Raw genomic sequence first — 26924 nt, 5'->3', positions numbered from 1 at the left:
TTTGGTTGTTTGTTTGTTTCTCTGTGTTTCTCTGCCTCTCCGTGTGTCGCGTGTCTGCTCTCCTGCGCTTTGCTTCTGTGCTGTTGTCCTTGTTGGTTGTCATAGATCCCATACATCAGTGAGTGTTGAACGGGAATAGTGTACCTGCTCTGTCCAATGGATGTGATATTCACTGCCCTAGTGTTAGTGGGAATAGCCCTGTTTGCCATTGCAATCGGATATAGAGTGTACCTTTGGTACAAGAAGGGTAACCCAGCGCCATTCAACATTCTCAGCCCCCTCTGAACAGTTAGGACACCACCTTTCTGTAGGAATACAGATCAAGAGTCAGTCTCTGGGTACTTCCAGGAAAGGTGGTTCTAGACCTCACCTTAGGTAGGAATACAAAAGGAGTTAGTCTCTGAGTACTTCCAGGATAGGTAGGTTTAGTCCAAAGGACGTTCAAGGGTCTAAAAGCTGAAGAAGATAGACGAAGAATGGGGCAAGGAATATCAAAAGACAGAAGAACTGGATGCACCCTGCAACATCTCATTACGTGTTATCATGGCAAAAGAACAGCCAGTCAGTCCAAGGAAGTTTTTAAGACATTTGGATTGAAAGGGAAGGATCAATTGGACCCCAACAAATGGGACACAATAAGAGCTACTAGAGCAGGAGTGATAGCAGATAAATCATGGACTAAACTAGTCAGAACTCTTTCTGACATGGCAAAAACAGCCCACGATCAAGGTTGGATATACCATGAAGAATCAGACACATGGGAAGAAACTGGGAAGAAGGCTAATAAGGAACAGCAGCTTCCTCCGTACCTGTCAGCTACTCCTGGAACAGCTCCAAAAATAGCAGGATCCCCGGGATGGACCTGCAAAAACTGTGGCCAACAAAATCCGGACTGGAGTGAAACATGCCTTGCCTGTGGAGCCCTACAGCACAAGCTACAAGCCACAGCACCAGTGCCTCTCTATCCCGTAGTGGAAAGAAGAGTCCTGATAAGACCACCTGTTAATCCACAAAACCCAGATGCTTCCAGACATGCAGTTCCTCGTACGTATGATGACTACGTACCCTGGACTTCAGCCAAGCAGATGGCTTTCCTGCAAAATGCTCCAGACCCGACTGGAAACCCAGTCAGTTTTTCACGTTACCTGAACCAAATACAGGTCTCCTACAGAAGCACTTGGTTGGACATGGAAGGTTTGTGTAGAGTTAAAATGTCTCCCGAACTGTATGCCAAACTCACTGCCCACCTGACAGGACATGTTCCGGACAATACCCGTACTGTGGAATCGGGCCAAGACTTCATGATAAGACTCAATCTCTTCTGCGTCCAGGAGCAAAGAACTAAGGGCACAATGGGACCATTGCATCAAGGTCCTGTGGAGAATGTCAGCTCATTTTACTACAGATTGATGCAGTCATTCGCAGATGAAGGGCTGGACATACAAGCAGCCGCAATACGTCGCCTGTAGAAAGAAGAAGAGGAACACTCAAAACCAACCCGAGAATCAGGAGGAGAAGACTGCCTGACTTGCGGCAGCACAGGATAGGGATGCCAAAGGTCCATTTATACACGTCCCTCTTCACATTGGCAACAAGGAAATAAGGTGGTGGTGAAATTTGGTGGACTCAGGAGCCTCACGCTCCGTACTCCCCAGGAACCTAGTGCCTGAAGGATCCATCTCATCTGAAGCTACTGTAGTATCCAGATTTGATGGACAACCCCAGATAATCCCAATAACACATCCACTGAAGGTGAAACTGGGACCACACATGTTCGTGTCTAAATTCTTAGTGTCCCCCCTGGGTGGAGATGCCCTAGTGGGAGCAGATCTACTATCAAGACTGCAAGCTCAGATTGTCTACAATGAAGATGGATCTGCTATCCTGCAAATTCCAGACGATATCCCAGAAGAAGTCCTGTGCACCCTCCAGATGATAGAAGATCAACCAGAATCTGATGTTACACGTGAAGTAAACACGGACCCAATACTTCTACAAGTTCCTGCAGAACTCTGGTCCACATCAAAAACTGACCTCGGCACACTTCCCGTGCCCCCGTTACAGTTTCAGTCAAGCCTGGAATTACACCACCGCAGCTGAGACTTCAGTGCACGCTGTTGCTACCCCCAAACATCTCATTAGCTCGAGTTACAAGTCTAAACCTTGCTGATTTGCTGATCTTCACAAGTTTAGAAGGGGGGACAGAAGAGAGGACAGAAGAGAGTGACAAACGTACCAGCGCACCATTTGATCATGATTGTCAGGAACTCATTGAACATGAGGCAAAGCCCCTGCACAATATTCAGGCAACACCGCTTACAAATCCAGACTTTGAACTTTTTGTGGATGGTAGCAGATACGCTGATGAAGCAGGCAAGTTCCACACCGGATTTGCAGTAGTGACTCTATATGCAGTCTTAGCCAAACAACCGCTACCTCCACGCATATCTGCTCAAGAAGCAGAACTTCTCGCCCTCATCTGGCCAATTGAGTTTCTGGAAGAACGAACAGCGAAAATCTACACGGACTCAGCCTATGCATACGGCATTGTGCACGATTTTGGCACTGTCTGGCAGACTAGAGGATTCCTCACAGCAACAGGAAATCCCATCAGGCATGGAGCCTCAGTGAAGAAACTAATGGAAGTAGCCTTGATACCAAAACAGCTAGCAATCATAAAGGTTGCTGCCCACACCAAGGCTCAAACACCCGAGGCAAGGGGAAATCGCTTGGCCGATCAAACAGCAAAACAAGCAGCCTTACTCCCTTTGAAGGAGACGGAAACAGTGTCAACGACGGAGGAAGAAATGCAGAACCTCTTTGAGACACAAGAAAACGCCTCTGAGGAAGAAAAGACCGGATGGCGGATCAAGGGGGCAGAAAAGGTGGAGGGGATTTGGCGCCTAAACGGACTTTCCGTCCTGCCATGCAGTTGGTTCCCTGCCATTTTCCAAGTACTCCACTACCCCACACACGGTAGCACAAACTCAATCATGAACCAGATGCAACCATATTGGGTAGCCCCCGGCTTCAGACAATATGCCTCCCAGAGAATAAAAGCTTGTCACATCTGTCAACAACACAATCCAGGCCAGCTAACTAAAACCCCGCAAAGACACATGCCAAAGACGTTTGCCCCAATTTCAAAGAGTACAAACAGACTATATACAGTTGCCAAAACATGGTGTTACGGGGGGCTGTCTGATAATAAAACCCAAAGGAATATCAGACAGTCAGGGTCCACCGTGCAAAAACTCTGCTGCAGACTATGGCAGAGGATAAGGGGTATATAAGTGTGCCACTGTAAATAGTAATAGCACAAGTGCAGAGTACAATACCTCTGTTAAACTCACAGAGGAATATAATTAGGAAATAAAGCAATTCCTCTCTTGCTTGGAGGGTGTGTGGTATGATCTCTGTTAATGGTCACAAAGACAAAAGCAGTGAGTGTGAAATGGCACCTACCTAGGTCCGTTCCTCTAGCGGTACCAGGAGACGGACAGCAGCGTAAGCCGCACAAAGCTCTTACCTGCGTTCGCTCCACTAGTGTACGAGGACACGAACCACTAGATATGACACCTGCCTAGGTCCGCTCCACTAGTGGTGCAAAAGAGACGGACAGCAGCATAAGCTGCACAAAGCTCCTACCTATGTTCGCTCCCCTAGTGTGCGAGGATACGAACCACTAGATATGGCACCTGCCTAGGTCCGCTCCACTAGTGGTGCAAAAGAGACGGACAGCAGCACAAGCCGCACAAAGCTCCTACCTATGTTTGCTCCCCTAGTATGCGAAGATACGAACAACTGCCAGATGCAGTATAAGGAACGTTACCCTAGCGGCAACGTCCTCCTACCAGTAGAATCACAAGGCCCAGCTTGACCTTGTGCCTCAGGCCCCTGCCTATGTCCGCTCCAATAAGGTGCAAGGATACGGACCGCAGCCGAAGCTGTAAGGTACAATAACTCTACCCTGCCGATAGCGCTCAGGTAGCATAGACAGAGAGATTCCTAGAGGGACGTGCACAGAGCGTTTACTCTCATGCATGAACCAAGAGGACTGAGCACCGAGCAGCGTGCGTCAGAGTCTTATATAGACTCTGTGCCTCATCCAAGATGGAGGACACCAGAGCCAATCCGCTGCCAGAATGACAGCAAAGACGTCACGCTGGCCTATCACCGAGCAAGGCGTCACAAGCACATGGCCAGCGACCAAACGGCTTAGAAGGTTTCAGAGACATGTGACCTCGTGTCACAAGCACATGACCAGCGGCCAATCAGCTTAGAAGGTGTCAGAGACATGTGACCTCCACTAGTGTGCGAGGACACGAACCACTAGATGTGGCACCTGCCTAGGTCCGCTCCACTAGTGGTGCAAAAGAGACGGACAGCAGCATAAGCCGCACAAAGCTCCTACCTATGTTCGCTCCCCTAGTGTGCGAGGATACGAACAACTGCCAGACGCAGTATAAGGAAAGTTACCCTAATGGCAATGTCCACCTACGAGTAGAATCACAAGGCCCAGCCGGACCTTGTGCCTCAGGCACCTGCCTATGTCCACTCCACTAAGATGTAAGGATACGGACCGCAGCCGAAGCTGTAAGGTATAAGAACGCTACCCTGCCGGTAGTGCTCACCTAGCATAGACAAAGAGATGCCTAGAGGGACGTGCACAGAGCGTCTACTCTCATGTATGAACCAAGAGGACTGAGCGCCAGGCAGCGTGCATCAGGGTCTTATATAGACTCTGTGCCTCATCCAAGATGGAGGACACCAGAGCCAATCCACTGCCAGAACGACAGCAATGACGTAACGCTGGCCTATCACCAAGCAAAGCGTCACAAGCACATGACCATCGACCAATCGGCATAGAAGGTGTCAGAGACATGTGACCTCGTGTCAGCGATGATGTCACCCGCACATGTGCAATGGCTCCAAGATAGAACTTAGTCTCCAGCGCTTGCACATGTGCCGTAGCAAGAAATCCGAACATAGTCTCCAGTGCCACAGCAACCGTAACACATGGCATCTACGAGTTTGTACTTGTCTGTGTAGACCTCTTCTCAGGATGGCCCGAGGCCTATCCTGTAAGCTCAGCCACGGCCCGAATTACAGCAAAAAAATTGGCCTGTGAGCTGCTGCCTCGGTTTGGACTCCCTGAAGTCATAGAGTCGGACCGAGGTACTCATTTCACTGGACAAGTTTTCCAGAACACCTGTGCCCTGTTAGGCATTCAGTCAGCCTTACACATGCCTTACCACCCACAGTCATCAGGGAAAGTGGAAAGGTTAAATGGAACTCAAAAGCTCAAACTAGCCAAGGCAGTGGAGGAGACTGGTAGACCATGGACAGAATGTCTCCCCATAGCTCTTTACTCTATAAGGACTACCCCGCAGGGAAAGCCTAGGCTCTCACCCTTTGAAATACTCTTTGGTAGTGCACCCAGATTAGGATGCTACTTCCCGCAGGAGTTACACCTGCAATGTGATAGCCTAACGTCTTATGTTGTTTCTCTGCAGAAGAGACTAACTGAAACCCACCAAAGGGTCTACTCTTCTCTACCTGATCCTGATGCCGTTCCAGGAACCCACTCGATAAAGCCTGGTGTCTGGGTCTACCTAAAGAAGCACGTGAGAAAGACCCTTGAGCCACGATTCGAAGGGCCTTTGACTGTCCAGCTGACCACTCCAACCTCCGTCAAACTTGAGGGGAGATCGACATGGGTCCATGCCAGCCACTGCAAGAAGGCCTAATACTGCTGATAAGTATTTCTATGTGTACTCCCTTTTTGGGGCTTACTACACCACAGCAGAATTCATTTGAGACCCATCATGAAGTGTTAGCTGAAAAACTTGAGATCACAGACTGCTGGATATGTACACACGCACCTGTGACAGCCTCTTCCATGCCATACTTAGCCATACCAGTCCCAATAAACGAAGTGTTTCAATGGGGAGGCTGTTACAACAGACTATCAGTCAATGACACCAAGTATCAAAAACTGTGGATCACTAGTGTGCCCATATCAATAGTAGGGTGGGTAGATTTCCCCTGGTGGCAAGGCAATCTTACTACTGGCCTTTCCGGAACCCAGCAATATTTAGCCTTTGAAGGAAGCAGCTGGGTACCCCGTAATTACACAAAAACACCTACTATGGGCAAGATTCCAACAGAAGGAATCAAAATAAGTTTTGGGCGAACCTCTGACAGTACAGATGCATTTAAACCCTTGCTGTTAGAGAGACATCTGCATGACCATGGGTGGGTATACAATTCATTGTTTCCAGAAGGCACAAATGATACTTGTTACTCCCAACCTGGAAATTTATGGAGCAATGATTCTGACCCATATGTGCCTGGCCGAGAAACCTGTGGTGGACCGTCCGCAGGGTATTGTAGTCCCCTAGGCCAACTTCCCGGATGGTGTATGCTCAGAAACATATCGGCCTTTATAGATATAGTACATAGACTCATATTACAACATTCTGCCATCTGGGATCTCCCACCGCAGACCTACTGGGTTTGTGGTTACAATGCCTACAAATGGCTACCAGTAGGAGTAAATGGCACCTGCACCTTGGCCCGTTTGACCCCTGCCACCTTCATATCAATACCACTGATATACCGGCAGGGAAAATGCCTCTCCACCTACTGGTAAAGAGAGCGGCAGACAACAAAGACAGGCCTAGTGGCCGACCCCATGTGATTCAAATGAGTCATGTGAACAAATTTTTCAGCTCTCTTTTTATCTATCCCATGATAATGCAGATGTATGATAAGTTGGTGGACAGCACTGACTATCTTGATGATCAAATTTTTGAGGTTCTCCAAGCAGTAAATAGTACCATTGCCATACAGAGACAATTAATCATTGTAACCAACCAACATACTTTGGTACTGGATTACCTCACTGCGGCCCAAGGGGGGATGTGCCAAGTAATAGGCCCCAGCTGTTGTCACTACATAGATCCAAAAGGAACCTTAAAAGCCCAAGCCAGTTTAAGGCCCCTTTCACACGTCAGTGATTCTGGGACGTTTGTGCTTTTTTTAAAACGTACCAGAATCACCGACATACGCAGACCCATTATAATGAATGGGTCTGCTCACACGTCAGTGATTTTTCACTGCACGTGTCTCCGTGCGGCGTACCCGCGTGTGCGTGATTGCCGCACGGAGACATGTTTATTTTTTTCTGGCATCACTGATGTTCCACGGACCACGCAGTGGTGTGGTCCGTGAAACACGTGCCAGAAAAAAAAGTGCTTTTAAAATAAAAATCATTTTTATGCACCCGCCGTCCAGCGATGTCCTCTGCAGCCCATTCTCCCTGCTGCTTCTGAGCAGGCTCATTATTGTCGCGCATATTCATTATGCGCGAAACAGCCGACCCGGAAGCAGCTGCTGCGGGGGTCACCGCCGGCCGGATGTTGCACCGCGGGAGCGATCAGCACCATGGACAGCGGGAGCGCGCACAGGTGAGTTGTTTTCTAAGTGCAATCACGGGCCACGGAGAACGGAGCCCGGATTGCACTTAGACAACCCACGTGTGCCATGAATTACGGCACACGCAGGGACATGTGCGTGTTTTACACGCCAGTGAAAAACGTCACTGTTTTTCACTGACGTGTGAAACGGGCCTAACTGAGATACAAAAAGTGAGGAAAAAACATTATGAGGAGATACTCAGAAGCTCAGATGCTTGCTGGAGCAATACCTTTTCAATGTTCAACCCTGCAAACTGGTTTAAGGGAATAGGAGGATGGTTCATGGGGATACTGCAATCAGTGTTCCAAGTATTACTCTGTTTACTAGTTGCTTATGTAGTGTTCAAGTTGCTAATGGCTTTGTTTTCCCGCTGCTTGAAGCAATGTAGTTACAATGATTATTCAACATCCGTATAAAATCACTAATATGCCTTTTTTTTCTCTTCTCTACTCTTTCCTCTAGAAATCACCTTGGCGTATCATGATGAGACTCCTATCGAGAGGCATGCAGGCAGTCCTGGGTGACGGATGTGAGACGACACTCCCTGAGCAACCCGCGGCTCAGAAAGTATCTGGAGGCTAGCCTGCTCTCTCTATAGTCCACAGCTTCTCGATGGCCCCCTGTCCATCAATCACGCCAATAGGGGGATTTTGAGGAAAGAGTTAACCTTTTTCACTGACTTAGACAATAATAGAAATTCATTCTCCCTTGCAAGACGAAACCAGACTTATTTACGTAATAAACTATGAGACCAACCTCAAGGACGCAGAATGTTTTGACTTAGAAACGACTGACAAACATCTTGTTATGGGAAGAAGAACGTTATAGATTATTATGGGAGTATAAGTCATTATGTTAATTTCTCTACTGGGAATATGCAATCCACGCCTTCATGAATGTAGATTAATGAATATGTATGTTGCATAGTTACGCCCTAATCAACTTTGTATAACCTTGTAATGTAAACAAAATAATACCCCTTTTCTATTCGGAGCCACACATCTCCAGTCATGTGTATAACGGCGTCTGCTTGTTTTCATTGAGATCTGGAATAGCCGAGGGGTGGTCACCGGTACCCTCTCTGCATTCGGACATCGCTGGCAACAGCTGTGACCGTTAGGTCAACCTAACATTTTTAATGTTTTGTTTGAATAAAAATATACTTTTAATCAAATGGCTTATACATTCGTGTTTTGTAGGTTTTTGAATAAAATAAAACAAATTGGCCCCAGAATTGATCCCAGATATCCTGCCAGATTCTAGTTCCCATATAAGTATATGGGGACCCGAATCAGGTGCTTAAAAATTGTGGTAGAAAGGAAAGCAGAATTGTTGCAAGTGCATTAAACTTATCAGTCTCCTGCTCTTTAGCCAGATTTCCCTGAGAACTCTGAGTCCAGGGTTGGTGCTTGGGTACTTTTTAACCAGTGTGGAACTGGACTTTTACAGTCCAGGTATGCGCATCACTACTCGTAACTGATTCCTTTTAAAACATGACATACCATGAAGAGACACAAACTGCAAAATCAAAAAAGTTATAAAACACATTGAAAATACAATGAAAAATGCATAATGCAGCACCCATTTTTCACAATCTTTAAGCATCATTTTGCATATTTAAAATAGCTTTAGGGAGAGGATAATGACTTGAAATATTTGTGCTATTGGGAGATAGGTTAAATAGAAATATATTAAATATTTTTGAAGACATTTTTATCTGTTTTGTCTCTCATTTGTTTCATTCTCTGTATAACTGTTCATGATATTGAAATGTGAGCAAAAATTTACTTCTGGAAATAAACCTTTATAGAATTGTCATACGTAAAGCTTAATGGCTTTGAGATGTTGGGTGATTTACAGCATGTTTCACTTGACCTGTCTTGACTACATTCTTTTCATTCTGTTATCTGCAAAGAGATCTTTTTCTATGGTTGTATCTGTACTTATCTCATTGGGGGGAGTCATTTTCACCAGATACAGTATCTGTACTATTGTGTGTGCTACTCCATGTTTTCTTGAACACTGAACTTTATCATGTTCCATAATATAAATATTCATAAAATGACATGAAGCTCATTAAAAAAATCACAATGAGTAAAAGTTCATTTCTAGGAATTAAATTGTTTCATCTGTGTGTTTGATTCTCATAAATTAACTCATTAGTAGAAGGAAAATGAATAATGTCACTGTCAATGATATAATAAAATATGTGCTTTTTGCATTATATTTTTGTTTCTACTGTAAAAAATGTAAAAAAGCTATAGAATAAATAATATACAATAAATATTTTTAAGGTTAGGGATCCTAGTTAGGGTTTGCTCCATGCACTCCCTTGGATTGACCTGTATCACAAGGTTTTGTAAACAAGCTAAATGTTGACTGACAGATAAATACTTCTACTTTGCATATGGATCAGATAGTGGTTGTTTGCCTTCATAGTTGGTCTCAAAGAGAGGTTGGGGGAAACCAGAAGGCTCAAACAATCTGTTTTGCCACAAGCAGCGAGGCACAGCGTGGGATTGTGTACAGTGGTAATGACACATAACCAGTGGGTGGTGCCAGTCCTTGGAATGAGCCGTAATGTATTCATGCGGGGTTTAAATGGTAAACAACTGGTTTATGTTGATTAGGAAAAGGAATTGCAAATGAAGATCTTTGTCTGCTTTATATTTTTTCTGACAACAGAAGTGTTTTTGCTCAACACGTGTGTCAGCTGTTAACCACCACTGCCAAATGTAGTTACATCACATAGACATGCTGCCAGCACTCACTGAAGCTTAGTTTATACACGCCATGTTTTTGTCAATGCCACTCTGTCACCCTGACAGGCAACACAATGATATATTGTTAAATGGAAACCATGCTGAAATCACATGAGGGTGTTTTTACTCTATCCATAACTATAATTTGTAGCTGAGGTTTTCAGATGACAACAATGAAAATCAAGCACAGTGATGACAGCATCAATGTTGTGTGGTGCCCATCTACTAGGCAGAAATTTACAATACTTGCCACCATTAAGGACCAATTTAATATTGCTGTACAAGGCCAGATATCCTTTGCACCATGTGACTAAAATATACAGTTGACGACCATTCATCTGCTTTTCACCTTCCATGACTATTTCAATATCTTTATTATGTTCGCTACTTGGAATTGCAACACCAAGAAAAATTGTGAAATTATGAAAATTTCAAGGCCAGTAGACATGTTAGTTATATGAATGATGAAAAAATGAGGCAATTTTTAAAAAAACACCTTCAATTATTCAGTTAGTTTTGAATATGATTGCCACACACATAAATATATGCAATTACACACTTTGGCATGGTATCAATTAGGTTATTAATGGTTGTCTGAGAAATGTTATGCCTCACTGAATGCATTCATCAAAATCCACTGTTGTCAGCTCCCTTTCCTATTTCTGACCATTCATATCCAATATGTGCTTGATGAGAGTAAAGCCTGCTTTGCATGTTACGATTTCGCATACAATATCATATACGATCGTTACCACCCCATCGTATGTGCGGCACGTTCAATTTGTTGAATGTGCCGCACAATCGATTAACCACTGTCACACCCGTCACTTACCCGTCCATACGACCTCGATGTGGGCGGTTAACGTCCACTTCCTGGAGTGGGAGGGATGTTCGGCGTCACATCGACTTCACGCGGCAGCCGGCCAATAGAAGTGGAGGGGCGGAGATGAGCAGGATGTAAACATCCCGCCCACCTCCTTCCTTCCGCATTGTCGGCCGGGAGCTGTGGGATGCAGGTAAGATCTGTTTATCATTCCCGGGGTGTCACACGGAGCAATGTGTGCTACCCCGGGTACAATGAACAATCTGACGTTCAATTTTTAGGAATTGAATGACGTGCATGCGATGAACGTTTTAACGTTCAATCGCAATCGCACGTACCTGTCACACACTACAATGTACCTTACGATGCCGGATGTGCATCACTTACGACGTGACCCCGCCGACACATCGTAAGATATATTGTAGTGTGTAAACGGCCTTAAGATTGTAAATGCTGCAGGCAGCCATGGTATCATGTTTAGGCCACACTGGCTGCTTACAATAGCAGGAACAACATGCGGACTGGTATTGTTGTGTTGAAAAACAGATCTTGGGACATTGTGGAGAATTGGCCATGCCAATAGTTTCAAGTCCAAATCAATGTAATGCCGAGCTATTAGTGTACCTGAAATGAACACCAAAAAGGACAAGCTAGTGCACATTATGCCACTCTACATCATAGGTGATATTTCCATTTTTCACAACTTTTCCTTTTTTTGGGTTGCAATCTCAGTGTTGAGTGGTGTGTATAGTTAGATACTACTATACTGCAAAGAGAGATCAGGGATCACAAACTTAAGCTTCATTCAGATGCCTGTCTTGCACATACATATTGTATCTTTTTTTTCACAAATAAAGCAAATACCCATTATCAAATGACAGAAAATTAACCAGCTTCCAGGGAAAATTTCAATAAAATCTACTTCTCTATTGGATTCTTTAAAAACTTAGAAAATCGTGTCTCTCACAAGAAAAAGTCAGGAATCACAACCAGCATTGGACACCAGTTGCGTTTTGATCAGAAACTGATCTATAATAATATAATAAATAATACTAATAATAATAAATTATAATAATCTTAGACTAGGTGAGTGTGTGAATAGGTCACCACATGAACTTAAATGAATCACATTCTTTATAGAAAATTAGTGACATGTGCATAAGAGACAACCTACTCAGAAAAAACACATAACATGAACAAATAAAGCTTTTCATAAAATACCGGCTAGATGGACAAAAATGATGGAAATACCAATAATGGTTCACAGACTAAAAAACTCCTTAATATTATAAAAATATTTGATTCCACGTTGGGATATAATTCTGAATTTATTGCTGATTACTGTACACATGAGGAAGTTGTAATATTATCAACCTTCAACCCCTAGTCGACACGATGCAATTCCCCTCCCAACAGGAGGTTTTTCTGGGGTCGTTCAAAAACAGAATGAAAAATGATACATATACTATACAGATTATCCTCAAGGAGAGCAAGAATAAACATGATTAATGTAATCTCCTCTGGCTATATCATATCCTCAGAATCCAAAATTGCCAGGTGATGCAGATTTCATAAGGTATCAATGTACCTGTTTTGGGACAACTTATTTAAATCTCTTTATGTTGTTTATCACCTCGCCTGGAACAGAGTTGCAGGATCAGAGTGAATGACAACGTCACCTGAAAAATTAAAAGATTTTTTTTGTCCCATAAGGCTCATGTTCTCAGGTGTGGTTACAAAAAAAAAAATCACTCAATAGCCAACCATGGCACTTAGAAAAACAGGCTAACCTTCAGAGTGTTACGGTTCCCATTTCTGGGTATCTGCGTGTCTCATTCCCCTTTGCTGTGGCACTGGAGACTATGTTCGGATTTCTTGCTACTGCACATGTGCGAGCGCAGGAGACTAAGGGTGGCTTTACATGCTACGATATCAGTACCAATATCGCTAGCATCCGACCCGCCCCCATTGTATGTGCGAAACGGGCATATCGCTGCCCGTCGCGCACAAAATCACGCACCCGCGTCACACATACTTACCTGCATAGCGACGTCGCTGTGACCGGCGTACCGCCTCCTTTCTAAGGGGGCGGTCCGCTCGACGTCACAGCAACGTCACTGAGCGGCCGCCCAATGAAAGAGAAGGGGCGGAGATGAGTGGGACGAACATCCCACCCACCTCCTTCCTTCCGCATTATGGCCGGTGGCAGGAAGGAGATGCTCCTCGTTCCTACGAGGGTCACACACAGCGATGTGCACTGCCGCAGGAACGAGGAACAACAACGGGAAAGCGATAGTATCGATAATTGGGAGCGGACCCCCATGTCAACGAGGAGCGATTTTGGACGTTTTTGCAACGATCCAAAATCGCTCCTTGGATTCACACACTACGAGATCGCTACAGCGACCGGATATGCGCCACAAATTCCGTGACCCCAACGAGATCTCTGTAGCAAAATCGTAGCGTGTAAAGCCTGCTTAAGTCCTATCTTGGAGCCATTGCACTTGTGCGAGCGCTGGAGACTAAGTCCTATCTTGGAGCCATTGCACATGTGCGACTGACATCATCACTGACATGAGGTCACATGTCTCTGACACCTTCTAAGCTGATTGGCCGCTGGTCATGTGCTTGTGACACGAGGTCACATGTCTCTGAAACCTTCTAAGCCGATTGGTCGCTGGCCATGTGCTTGTGACGCCTTGCTCGGTGATAGGCCAGCGTGACGTCTTTGCTGTCATTCTGGCAGCGGATTGGCTCTGGTGTCCTCCATCTTGGATGAGGCACAGAGTCTATATAAGACTCTGACGCATGCTGCTCGGCGCTCAGTCCTCTTGGTTCATGCATGAGAGTAGACGCTCTGTGCACGTCCCTCTAGGAATCTCTCTGTCTATGCTACCTGAGCGCTATCGGCAGGGTAGAGTTATTGTACCTTACAGCTTCGGCTGCGGTCCGTATCCTTGCACCTTATTGGAGCGGACATAGGCAGGGGCCTGAGGCACATGGTCAGGCTGGGCCTTGTGATTCTACTCGTAGGTGGACGTTGCCGCTAGGGTAACGTTCCTTATACTGCGTCTGGCAGTTGTTCGTATCCTCGCACACTAGGGGAGCGAACATAGGTAGGAGCTTTGTGCGGCTTGTGCTGCTGTCCGTCTCTTTTGCACCACTAGTGGAGCGGACCTAGGCAGGTGCCATATCTAGTGGTTCGTATCCTCGCTCACTAGTGGACCGAACACAGGTAGGAGCTTTGTGCGGCTTATGCTGCTGTCCGTCTCTTTTGCACCACAAGTGGAGCGGACCTAAGCAGGTGCCATATCTAGTAGTTCGTCTCCTCGCACACAAGTGGAGCGAACGCAGGTGGGAGCTTTGTGCGGCTTACGCTGCTGTCCGTGTCCTGGCACCGCTAGAGGAACGGACCTAGGTAGGTGCCATTTCACACTCACTGCTTTTGTCTCTGTGACCATTAACAGAGACCATACCACACACCCTCGAAGTAAGGGAGGAATTGCTTTATTTCCTAACTATATTCCTCTGTGAGTTTAACAGAGGTATTGCTCTCTGCACTTGTGCTATTACTATTTACAGCGGCACACTTATATAATCTTCCTCACTCATTAACATATCTATTTTACGTTAATGCTAAACACGGTAGTCGCTGTGACTTTAACAGTACACGCCGTGATTGGCTCTAGTTTCACTGAGACGTATCATTGTCAGTACTGCTTTCGTGGTACAAGATACCCCTTATCCTCTGCCATAGTATGCAGCAGAGTCTTTGCACGGTGGACCCTGACTGTCTGATATTCCTTTGTTTTTATAATCAGACAGCCCCCCGTAACATTAGGACTGAGCCAAGGGTCTGGCAGTTATGGCAGAATATCAGCAGTTACACCGTTACATACAAGTACTTGAGTCACGGCTCAAGACTATTGAGGATAAACCTCAGACCATGGTGACATCTGCACATGATCCTCGACTTGCTCTGCCAAACAGGTATTCTGGCGATGCCAGATCATGTCGTGGTTTCATTAGTCAGCGTCAGATACACCTAGAGGTGTACTGGAGGACTTAATCACTGTAGCAACAAGTATTACTCACAGCAAGTTGGGCTGCAGTGTGTACATCGCCCAGGCCAAAAGCTAATGCTCTACCAGGATACAGCTAAACCCCCACTAATGTGGAAGCGTCACAGGTGCAGGAGAAGCAGATCACACACACACCTCCATGGAATGGAGGGGAGGCGAATGCTAGATGATAAGACTGCACACTAGTGGCTTGCATAGAGCGCTGTTCACATGCAGATGGCACAGTCAAAAACCCGCAGCCTATTAGATGACGCCCTTCTATTAGATTAGGCGGGCTGCCAAGCCGTATCCCACTGTGTATCATGCACGGACAGACACTCTACAATGCAAGGCCCAACAGAAAGGGGCCTGGCTGTATCCTGTACAAACAAAAAAATATGAGGTTTTTGTTGGTATTTATGGCCATAAAACGTAAGCCTACACCTTCGTCATAGGACCTCATGTCTGTAGGTCCCTACACTAAATATAAAAATAGCAACAAAAAGAGGACAATGTCCTCCAAAAATTAAGTACTACTCACAGCAAGTAGGGCTGCAGTGTGTACATTGCCCAGGCCAAGAGCTAATGCTCTACCAGGATACAGCTAAACCCCCACTAAAGTGGAAGCGTCACAGGTGCAGGAAAAGCAGATCACAGACACACCTCCATGGAATGGAGGGGAGGCGAATGCTAGATGATAAGACTGCACACTAGTGGCTTGCATAGAGCGCTGTTCACATGCAGATGGCACAGTCACAAACCCGCAGCCTATTAGATGACGCCCTTCTATTAGATTAGGCGGGCTGCCAAGCCGTACCCCACTGTGTATCATGCACGGACAGACACTCTACAATGCAAAGCCCAACAGAAAGGGGCCTGGCTGTATCCTGTACAAACAAAAAAATATGAGGTTTTTGTTGGTATTTATGGCCATAAAACGTAAGCCTACACCCTCGTTACGGGACCTCATGTCTGTAGGTCCCTACACTAAATATAAAAATAGCAACAAAAAGAGGACAATGTCCTCCAAAAATTAAGTATTACTCACAGCAAGTTGGGCTGCAGTGTGTACATCGCCCAGGCCAAAAGCTAATGTTCTAGCATTCGCCTCCGCTCCATTCCATGGAGGTGTGTGTGTGTTCTGCTTCTCCTGCACCTGTGACGCTTCCACATTAGTGGGGGTTTAGCTGTATCCTGGTAGAGCATTAGCTTTTGGCCTGGGCGATGTACACACTGCAGCCCAACTTGCTGTGAGTAATACTTAATTTTTGGAGGACATTGTCCTCTGTTTGTTGCTATTTTTATATTTAGTGTAGGGACCTACAGACATGAGGTCCCGTGACGAGGGTGTAGGCTTATGTTTTATGGCCATAAATACCAACAAAAACCTAATATTTTTTTGTTTGTACAGGATACAGCCAGGCCCCTTTCTGTTGGGCCTTGCATTGTAGAGTGTCTGTCCGTGCATGATACACAGTGGGGTACGCCTTGGCAGCCCGCCTAATCTAATAGAAGGGCGTCATCTAATAGGCTGCGGGTTTGTGACTGTGCCATCTGCATGTGAACAGCGCTCTATGCAAGCCACTAGTGTGCAGTCTTATCATCTAGCATTCGCCTCCCCTCCATTCCATGGAGGTGTGTGTGTGATCTGCTTCTCCTGCACCTGTGACGCGTCCACATTAGCGGGGGTTTAGCTGTATCCTGGTAGAGCATTAGCTTTTGGCCTGGGCGATGCACACACTGCAGCCCAACTTGCTGTGAGTACTTAATTTTTGGAGGACATTGTCCTCTTTTTGTTGCTATTTTTATATTTAGTGTAGGGACCTCCAGACATGAGGTCCCGTGACGAGGGTGTAGGCTTACGTTTTATGGCCATAAATACCAACAAAAAACTCATATTTTTTTGTTTCTACAGGATACAGCCAGGCCCCTTTCTGTTGGGCCTTGCATTGTAGAGTGTCTGTCCGTGCATGATACACAGTGGGGTACGGCTTGGCAGCCCGCCTAATCTAATAGAAGGGCGTCATCTAATAGGCTGCGGGTTTGTGACTGTGCCATCTGCATTTGAACAGCGCTCTATGCAAGCCACTAGTGTGCAGTCTTATCATCTAGCATTCACCTCCCCTCCATTCCATGGAGGTGTGTGTGTGATCTGCTTCTCCTGCACCTGTGACACTTCCACATTAGTGGGGGCTTAGCTGTATCCTGGTAGAGCATTAGCTTTTGGCCTGGGCGATGCACACACTGCAGCCCAACTTGCTGTGAGTAATACTTAATTTTTGGAGGACATTGTCCTCTTTTTGTTGCTATCTTTATACTGTAGCAACAAGGATCGACATACGCCATAAGGAACGTAGACTCGAGGTCTCTTCCTCACGCCCTAAGCATCGGGCTATTCCAGTTGCTTAGGGTCCACCACTATCTTCCTCAGAATCTGAGACATCTCCCACTCCTATGGTGTTATGTCATACGTCCTCCAGACTACGCAAATCTGGTCCTCCTATATGTTACGTGTGTCGTCGTGCGGGTCACTACGCTAACAAGTGTCCGAGCCGCCAGGGAAACTCCTAACCCTAGTAACTATAGGAGGGGGGTTACTAGGTACGCCTTCTGCACCCTCCAAGTGTAGTTTTACAGGTCAGCTCTCATTCTCTGGTACTACGGTGCCTATCAAGGCTTTTATTGATTCTGGGGCTGACGGTATCTTTATTTCCTCTGGTTTCGTTAAACAGCATATTATTCCCTCTATTTTGTTGGAAGCGCCCATTCCTGTCCGTGTTGTAAATGGAACCATGTTGCCTGATTCCATTACATTGAGGACAGTACCCTTGCGCCTTATTCTGTTCCATGACCATGTGGAGGATATTTCTTTTCTCGTTTTTCCTGAGGGTCTTGACAACGTACTCCTAGAGCTTCCTTGGCTTCGGAAGCATGCTCCGTTGATTGATTGGGAGTCTGACAATGTCATCAGATGGGATTCGAACTGTCAGTCCCGAAGTTTCCTCTTACCCCATAAAGTCGTTGCAACTGCATCGACCGATCTCTCTCCTTTACCAACACACTATTTGGATTTCGCTGACGTCTTCTCCAAACAGGGTGCTGAGGTTCTTTCACCACATAGGCCGTATGACTGCGCCATAGACTTTATACCAGGTTCGGTTCCACCTAAGGGCAGGGTTTACACTCTGTCAATACCTAAGTATGAGGCCATGTCAACCTATATAAGAGAGAGTTTAGAGAAGGGGTTCATTCGTAAGTCTGTCTCTCCTGCGGGAGCTGCGTTTTTCTTTACTCGGAAGAAGGAGGGTGATTTGTGTCCCTGCATAGATTACAGGGGTCTCAACGCAATCACAATAAAGACAAGTACCCGTTACCCTTAATTTCGGAGCTCTTTGACAGACTGAGGGGAGCTCGGGTTTTTACGAAGTTGGATCTGCGGGGTGCATATAACTTGGTACGAATTCGAGAGGGTGACGAATGGAAGACCGCTTTTAACACCCGAGACGGTCACTATGAATACCTCGTCATGCCTTTTGGTTTATGTAATGCACCCGCATTATTTCAGGACTTCGTAAACGATGTGTTCAGGGATTTACTGTTATCCTCCGTCGTGGTGTATCTGGACGACATCCTGATTTTTTCTCCTGATCTGGAGACTCATCGTCAGGATGTCGTTCATGTCCTTTTCCGTTTAAGGGAGCACTCCTTGTTTGCTAAACTTGAAAAGTGTGTATTCGAGCAGTCCTCATTGCCTTTTTTGGGTTACATTATCTCACAGGAGGGCCTGGCTATGTATCCTGCGAAGCTCTGTGCTGTCTTGGAATGGTCCGAACCTCATTCCTTGAAGGCTATTCAACGCTTCCTAGGATTCAAAAATTACTACAGGCAGTTCATACCCAATTTCTCCACTTTGTTGGCTCCTTTGGTGGCCTTGACTAAGAAAGGTGCTAATCCAAAAGTCTGGTCTACTGATACATCCCAGGCTTTTGAGGCAGTAAAAAGACACTTTTCAGCTGCTCCCGTTCTTCAAAAACCTGATGAGAATAAGCCCTTCCTCTTGGAGGTTGATGCATCCTCAGTGGGTGCTGGTGCGGTCTTGTATCAAAAGAATGGTGTAGGTAGAAAAAGGCCGTGTTTCTTCTTTGCTAGAAGCTTTTCACTAGCAGAGAGAAACTATACCATTGGGGATAGGGAACTGCTCGCCCTGAGATTAGCCTTGGAGGAGTGGTGTCACTTGCTAGAAGGAGCGAAACATCCTTTCCAGGTCTATACAGACCATAAGAATCTGACGTACTTACAAACCGCTCAGCGTCTGAATCCACGCCAAGCCCGCTGGTCCTTGTTTTTCTCCCGCTTTCACTTCTCCATCAACTATCTGTCTGGGAGTAAGAATAACAAGGTAGACGCCCTGTCTCGCTCTATGGTTTCTACTCAGGAAGAGATTGACGAACCTCGTCTTATCCTTCCCTCCAGGGTTTTTCATACGCTCTCCCCTGTGACTGCAGACCAAATCCCACCGGGAAAGACCTTTGTTCCGCCTAATCGACAGAATGATATACTGTCGTGGGCATTTTGGTATTAAACGGACACGAGAGTTACTCGAGAGGTGGTATTGGTGGCCACACTTAGCCAGCCACGTCAAGAGATATGTCGGTTCCTGCTACTCGTGTGCTCGCAACCGTCCGTTACGGCAGAGACCGGCTGGGCTCTTGCATCCTTTACCAGTGCCAGATAGACCATGGGAGGTGGTAGGCATGGACTTTGTGGGTGATCCTCCGTGTTCACAGGGACATAGATTTGTGTGGGTCATTACAGACCATTTCTCCCGGATGGTTCATCTCGTACCGTTATGAAGAATCCCATCTTCCAGGGTACTAGCCAAACAATCCTCAAGCATGTCTTTAGGCTTCATGGGATGCCAGATCGTATCATTTGTGTTAGAGGCCCGCAATTTGCTTCCCGTTTCTGGTGAGATCTTTGTAGCCTTCTGCAAATTGAGTTGAATCTCTCTTCGGCATACCATCTGGAGACCAATGGTTTGGTTGAGCGTACCAATCAATCCATGATTATATACCTTCGACACTTTGTTGCTGAGAACCAGGATAACTGGTCCTCCCTCCTACCCTGGGCAGAATTTGCCCTTAACAATTCTCTGGCTGAGGCCACTGGGCAAACACCGTTCGTACTCAATAATGGGCAACACCCTATGGTACCAGTACCATTTCCCACTGCTACACCTCCGCCTCTTGTGGCCGACTTTACAACTAATGCCAAAGAGGTCTGGGATCGGACTCAAGAGTCGATCCAAGCAGCTAAGGATCGTATGAAGACGGTGTACGATCAGTTTCGTCGCCCGGCTCCTGTCTTTTCTCATGGGGACTTTGTGTGGCTCTCTGCAAAAAACGTGAAACTTAGAGTGAGCTCTGTCAAATTTGCTCCTCGCTTCCTGGGTCCTTATGAGGTTTTTTCGGCAGGTGAATCCTGTAGTCTACCAATTGAAGATACCCGTCCATCTTAGGATCCATGACAAATTCCATGTTTCACTGTTAAAGCCGGCTATTTTACCTCACGCTCATGAGGTGCACTCTCCTGCCTCTGATTCCTCTCGCTCCAGCTATGAGGTACGAGCCATAGTTGGTTCTAAGATGGTTCGAGGGCGCAGGTTCTTCTTGATAGATTGGGAGGGCTACGGCCCGGAACATCGCTCTTGGGAGCCTGAGGAGGCTGTCCATGCTACTGACTTAGTTGCCGATTACCTGCGCCGCCGGGAGGGGGGCCCTTGAGTGGGAGGTACTGTTACGGTTCCCGTTTCTGGGTATCTGCGTGTCTCCTTCCCCTTTGCTGTGGCACTGGAGACTATGTTCGGATTTTTTGCTACTGCACATGTGCGAGCGCTGGAGATTAAGTCCTATCTTTGAGCCATTGCACATGTGCGAGCGCTGGAGACTAAGTCCTATCTTGGAGCCATTGCACATGTGTGAGTGACATCATCACTGACACGAGGTCACATGTCTCTGACACCTTCTAAGCTGATTGGTCGCTGGTCATGTGCTTGTGACACGAGATCACATATCTCTAACACCTTTAAAGCTGATTGGTCACTGGTCATGTGCTTGTGACGCCTTGCTCAGTGATAGGCCAGCGTAACGTCATTGCTGTCATTCTGGCAGTGGATTGGCTCTGGTGTCCTCCATCTTGGATGAGGCACAGAGTCTATATAAGACCCTGACTCACGCTGCTCGGTGCTCAGTTCTCTTGGTTCATGCATGAGAGTAGACGCTCTGTGCATGTCCCTCTAGGCATCTCTCTGTCTATGCTAGGTGAGCGCTATCGGCAGAGTAGCATTCTTGTACCTTACAGCTTCGACTGCAGTCCGTATCCTTGCACCTTATTGGAGCGGAGATAGGCAGGGGCCTGAGGCACATGGTGAGGCTGGGCCTTGTGATTCTACTCGTAGGTGGATGTTGCCGTTAGGGTAACGTTCCTTATACTGCGTCTGGCAGTTGTTCGTATCCTCGCACACTAGGGGAGCGAACATAGGTAGGAGCTTTGTGCGGCTTGTGCTGCTGTCCGTCTCTTTTGCACCACTAGTGGAGCGGACCTAGGCAGGTGCCATATCTAGTGGTTCGTATCCTCGCACACTAGTGGAGCAAACGCAGGTAGGAGCTTTGTGTGGCTTATGCTGCTGTCCGTCTCTTTTGCACCACTAGTGGAGCGGACCTAGGCAGGTGCCATATCTAGTAGTTCGTGTACTCGCACACAAGTGGAGCGAACGCAGGTAGGATCTTTGTGTGGCTTACGCTGCTGTCCGTCTCCTGGCACCGCTAGAGGAACGGACCTAGGCAGGTGCCATTTCACACTCACTGCTTTTGTCTCTGTGACCATTAACAGAGACCATACCACACACCCTCCAAGTAAGGGAGGAATTGCTTTATTTCCTAACTATATTCCTCTGTGAGTTTAACAGAGGTATTGCACTCTGCACTTGTGCTATTACTATTTACAGCGGCACACTTATATACTCTTGCTCACTCATTAACATAGTTTTTTTACGTTAATGCTAAATACAGTAGTCGCTGTGACTTTAACAGTACACTCCGTGATTGGCTCTAGTGTCACTGAGACGTATCAGTGTCAGTACTGCTTTCGTGGTACAAGATACCCCTTATCCTCTGCCATAGTCTGCAGCAGAGTCTTTGCACGGTGGACCCTGACTGTCTGATATTTCTTTGGTTTTTATAATCACTCAGCTCCCCGTAACACAGAGGGTACAAACAAAATCACACATCAAAGGCCATCACCTCAGAGAAAGAACACCAAAGTGCCCATATGGTAAATAGATATACCTATTAATGACATGTCCATTCATAAATCTCTTTAAAATAATTTCTGACAATACAGTGGATGAGCTAAGGTCCTATGAAAAAAGCAATGCAATCAAAATTGTGCTAATTAAACATCCCAAGGTATTTTTACGTATAGCGTTTGGATATATCATACCCCTCCAGGAGATAATTAATGAATACGTCCGGTCCAATCAATTTGTAAACCCCGCATATTGGAAGGTACACAAAATATCCCATTACATATCAAATACGGCTCAGTAGTAAATGTGAAAAGCTGGGATACCCTCCTAGATAAAACATTACTCACATGTATACAGCCTGTAGCCAGGGCTCCTTGTGATGTTAGGAGCGTTCCCAGTCCCTGTAGACCCACGTGGAGGCAGCGTTCTCTTCCTCTTTCCTCAAGTTACAGATCATATGCTAGGGATGGGCCAATCAAACTCACCCTCAATATATGATCTGCCCACAATCCAAGATGACACGCAAGCCGTGTCCGTCCAATCTCATTCTGCTTTCTCAAAGTCCGGATCACATGTTCAAAGTGAGCCAATCACAACCGCCCTCATTAATAGTTTATCTGCATTGCAGGGTGACGTGCACGCTGTGTCCTTTTTACAGCAAGGTTTGTGCATCACACCCGCCCCCGATCACATGCCATAATAGGCCAATTAGAGTGGCAGACACCAGGAGGTCCGCCCATATCCTAGACACATACAGATATCGCATCCATCTATGATCCAGGGGCGAAGCACAAAGTAGTGGTCAAAGTGGAGGCACGAGCGCTGCAATCAAACTGCAAACGCAGCGTTTCCAGTTCTATCTACTAGTCGACACAGGAAATGCCAACCACATAATAATTTTTTAAAAAAGACAGACAACAATAAAGTTGGTAACAAACCATATCTATCAATAGACCGTATACATTAAAGAACTGTTTATTTAATGATAAATACATATTTGCAGTGGGCTGCTTGCTTCAATTTAATACTGATGCTTTTAATCGAAACAGCCCCATTGTGCAATAATCCCATAAAGGAAGGGTATTTAAAAAAAATGGACATTCATATATAAGGTGATGGAACATGTAAATCTACTGTATTTCCTTGCCAATTATACATAAAGCCAAAAATCCATATGGAACAGTAGGGATGGACAGGCTGGTCCAAAAAAAGGGACATATCCAAATAACCAAGAAACAGAGAAAGCCTAAGTGGCCCGAAATAGGGAGTCACAAAAAGCACCCAAAATGAAGCTGTTCGTTTAGCACATTTGGGTTTACGGTTTTTAGCCTGTGAATCCACCTTGCCTCCTTCTGTAGTAATAGGCGATCCCAATCACCACCCCTCATCCTCCGATCGACCACTTCAATCATATTAAATTTGCAGACTCTAACATCGCCTCCATGTAACATCCTTACATGACGTGAAATGGGGGTATCCCTCTCATTCCTGATATCTCCTAGGTGATCCCCTATTCTTTTCCTGAACTCCCTTCTTGGTTTCCCTATATATTCTATATTACACACACATTTAAATCTATAGATGACCCCTATTGTTCTGCAATTCTCAAAATGTCTGATGTCGTAAATAAGTCCTGTCACTGAGCTTTGAAAACTTCTGCCCATCTGTATAAAGTCACAGACTGAGCATTTCCCATATCTAAAATTACCTTGACTCCTATTGTCCAACCATGTTGTGTTCTTAATTGCCATATATTCACTATGTATGAGCTGATCCTTTAAGGATCTCCCTTTTTTATATGTTATTGCCGGTGTTATTGGAATGATACCCTGTAGTATTGGGTCTGCTGTAAGTACCCCCCAATGTTTCATCAGTATCCTGCATACTTCTTTTGCTCTGTTGTCAAACCTCATTATGATCTGTGTGATCCCCTCCTCCTCCAATGATCTCAACCTGTACATGAAAAATCATTTGTTAATTATAAGACATAACTTCACTTTTATAATTCAAGCCATGCACTATTTATATGTTTAAAGGAACCCAAAGAGTTTCCCCATCTCGCAATACCTGTTCACAATCATCTCCGAAAAATATTTATATATTATCTCTGTAGCAAAAATTTGAAAACTATTACTTTTTTTTTTTTGTAAAAACTGGCAAAATGTTTTCCTACGAATATTTCTATTTTAACTTTGTGCCATATTATACAGACACCTCTGATATTGTTTGATTTTCTTAGAATTTAACAAAACAAAACACAAAAAAACAAAAAAAAAACGCATTTGAATGATCAAACCAGCTAAATGGACAAAATTGGTAGAAAAAATACCTGTCTTTTTTGTGAAATTCACTATTTTCTACGTTTTTAAAGAATCGAATAAAGAAGTGGATTTTATTGAAATTTTCCCTGGAAGCTGGTTCCTTTTCCTTCATTTGTTGATACACACACTGATAACAGCACCGGGATCTCGTGCTTCCATGGCATTGGAAGATTAAATGCCTAAGTATATAGTGAGCTAGACTATTTCTATTACAAATGCCCATTATAATTTATGGTGCTATTCAGCTGTACAATTTTTTCCGGTATCCCAGATTAAAAGGGCTAATGCAAGTCTATTAATCTGTGAAAAGCACATACAGCACACAACAGGATTCAAAAATGGTGGCCAGCTGGATGCACCCTTGCTAAATTGTGAAGAGCCAGGACAAAGCCTCACCTTAATGCTCACCTGACCTTCAGCCATAGCCCACCAACTGTAGTGCTCCATGTGTTTTCTTTGATTATTCTATTATTGTACTAAGGTTGGGTAGGCTTCACATTGTATGTTGCTCTAGGCACTGTCTAAGCCAAGGGTCCTTAAACTTTTACACAGGGGGCTAGTTCACTGTCCCTGAAACTGTTGGAGAGCCGGACTATAAAAAAACAAATCCCTATGCACAGTGCACATACAACTGGACCTGTAAGTGTAATTGCAATGTTTATTAACTGTATGTGTACGTGTATAATGTGTTTTTAGGTGTTTGTGTTTGCCTGCCATTGTTTTCAATGGGGTTCGAAGGAGTTCATCGAACGTTCGTTGAACCGAGCCTCCGTTCGACGAACTGAACCCAACTGGAACGCTAGGGGTGTGGCTCAACTCTAATAGGGACCACAGAGCATAATGAACAACAACAAAAATTGCTGGAAATAAAATCTCTGTGAATCAAATTTCCTGGGAAAATCCATGCAAACAGGTGGATTCAAATTTTGTCTTATCAGCTCATCTCTAATTTCCATTAATATCTGTTAATATTCATTAATTCAATGGATGGGTGGAAGATTATATGCATGAAGGGAAAGGATATACCAAAAGTTCACCCATAACATTTTTGTAAATACTTTATTATATCTCTTCTAATTGTGCCCAATTAGCCATTTTTCCTCCCCAGTGTAATGTGACTCATTAGTGTTACAAGATTTTAGCTGTGAAAGGGGAGCAGGTATGGTAAAGAAGATGTCCAGTCTAAAGTGATAAGTCTACAGTAACTCTACGAATCCTCCTAGCGCACACAGTGTGCACTGGGGTGATTCACCAGTTTCTGAGTCAGGAACAGCAGTCAACCGCAATTGTGCAATACGCATGTTCAGAGCCTGACTAGTAAGCTTCGCCTCACTCCATGAAAATGTATTGAGCAAGCTCGCGCCCACTGGATGACCACGACCACTAGTCGGACACACTCATGACATGTTTGTATTGAGCAATGCCACGGCCACTAGTTGGGTTCTGGCCAGGAACATGCATATAGGACAATTACGATCATGTGATTGCTGTTCCCAGCTCAGAAATCAGCAAATACTTGCAGCGCACAGTTTGTACTCTGGGAAGATTCACAAGTCTTCAGTCACATAGAGTGATGCAGACTAATCACTTTAGTATTGACAACCCCTTTAAGTTTGGTGTTATCGCTCACAATTTCTCATTCTGGTAACATGGAACCTTATGGAAAATAATCCTCTGAGGATCTCAAAAAAAGAATTGTTCTAAATAAAGATAGACTAGGCTTTTAGAAGATTACCAACACCCTAAAACTGAGCTAAAGCACAGTGACCAAGATCATACAGTGGTTTAACAAGACAAGTTCCACTCATAAAAAGCATCCCCATGGTCGACCAATGACATTAAGTGCTTATACTCAGCGTCATATCCTGAAGTTGTCTTCTCAAAATAGGTGCACAAGTGCTGCCAGCATTGCTGCTGAGGTTAAAGGGGTGTTATTTAGTTTGTCATGACTCAGACCATATGTACCACACTGCATCAAATTGTTCTCCAAAGCTGTCATTCAAGAAGAAACCTCTTCTAAAGATTTCGTACAAGAAAGCATGCAAACAGTTTTCACAAGACAAACAGACTAAGGAAATGGATTACTGGAACCATGTTCTGTAGTTTGATGAGTTCAAGATTAACTTTTTTAGGTTATATGGTGTTAAATGTGTGATGGAAACAAGGTGA

Source organism: Anomaloglossus baeobatrachus, chromosome 6 (genome assembly GCF_048569485.1).
Source record: "Anomaloglossus baeobatrachus isolate aAnoBae1 chromosome 6, aAnoBae1.hap1, whole genome shotgun sequence".
NCBI classification, from domain to species: Eukaryota; Metazoa; Chordata; class Amphibia; order Anura; family Aromobatidae; genus Anomaloglossus; species Anomaloglossus baeobatrachus.
Note: the sequence above shows the minus strand (reverse complement) of the source record.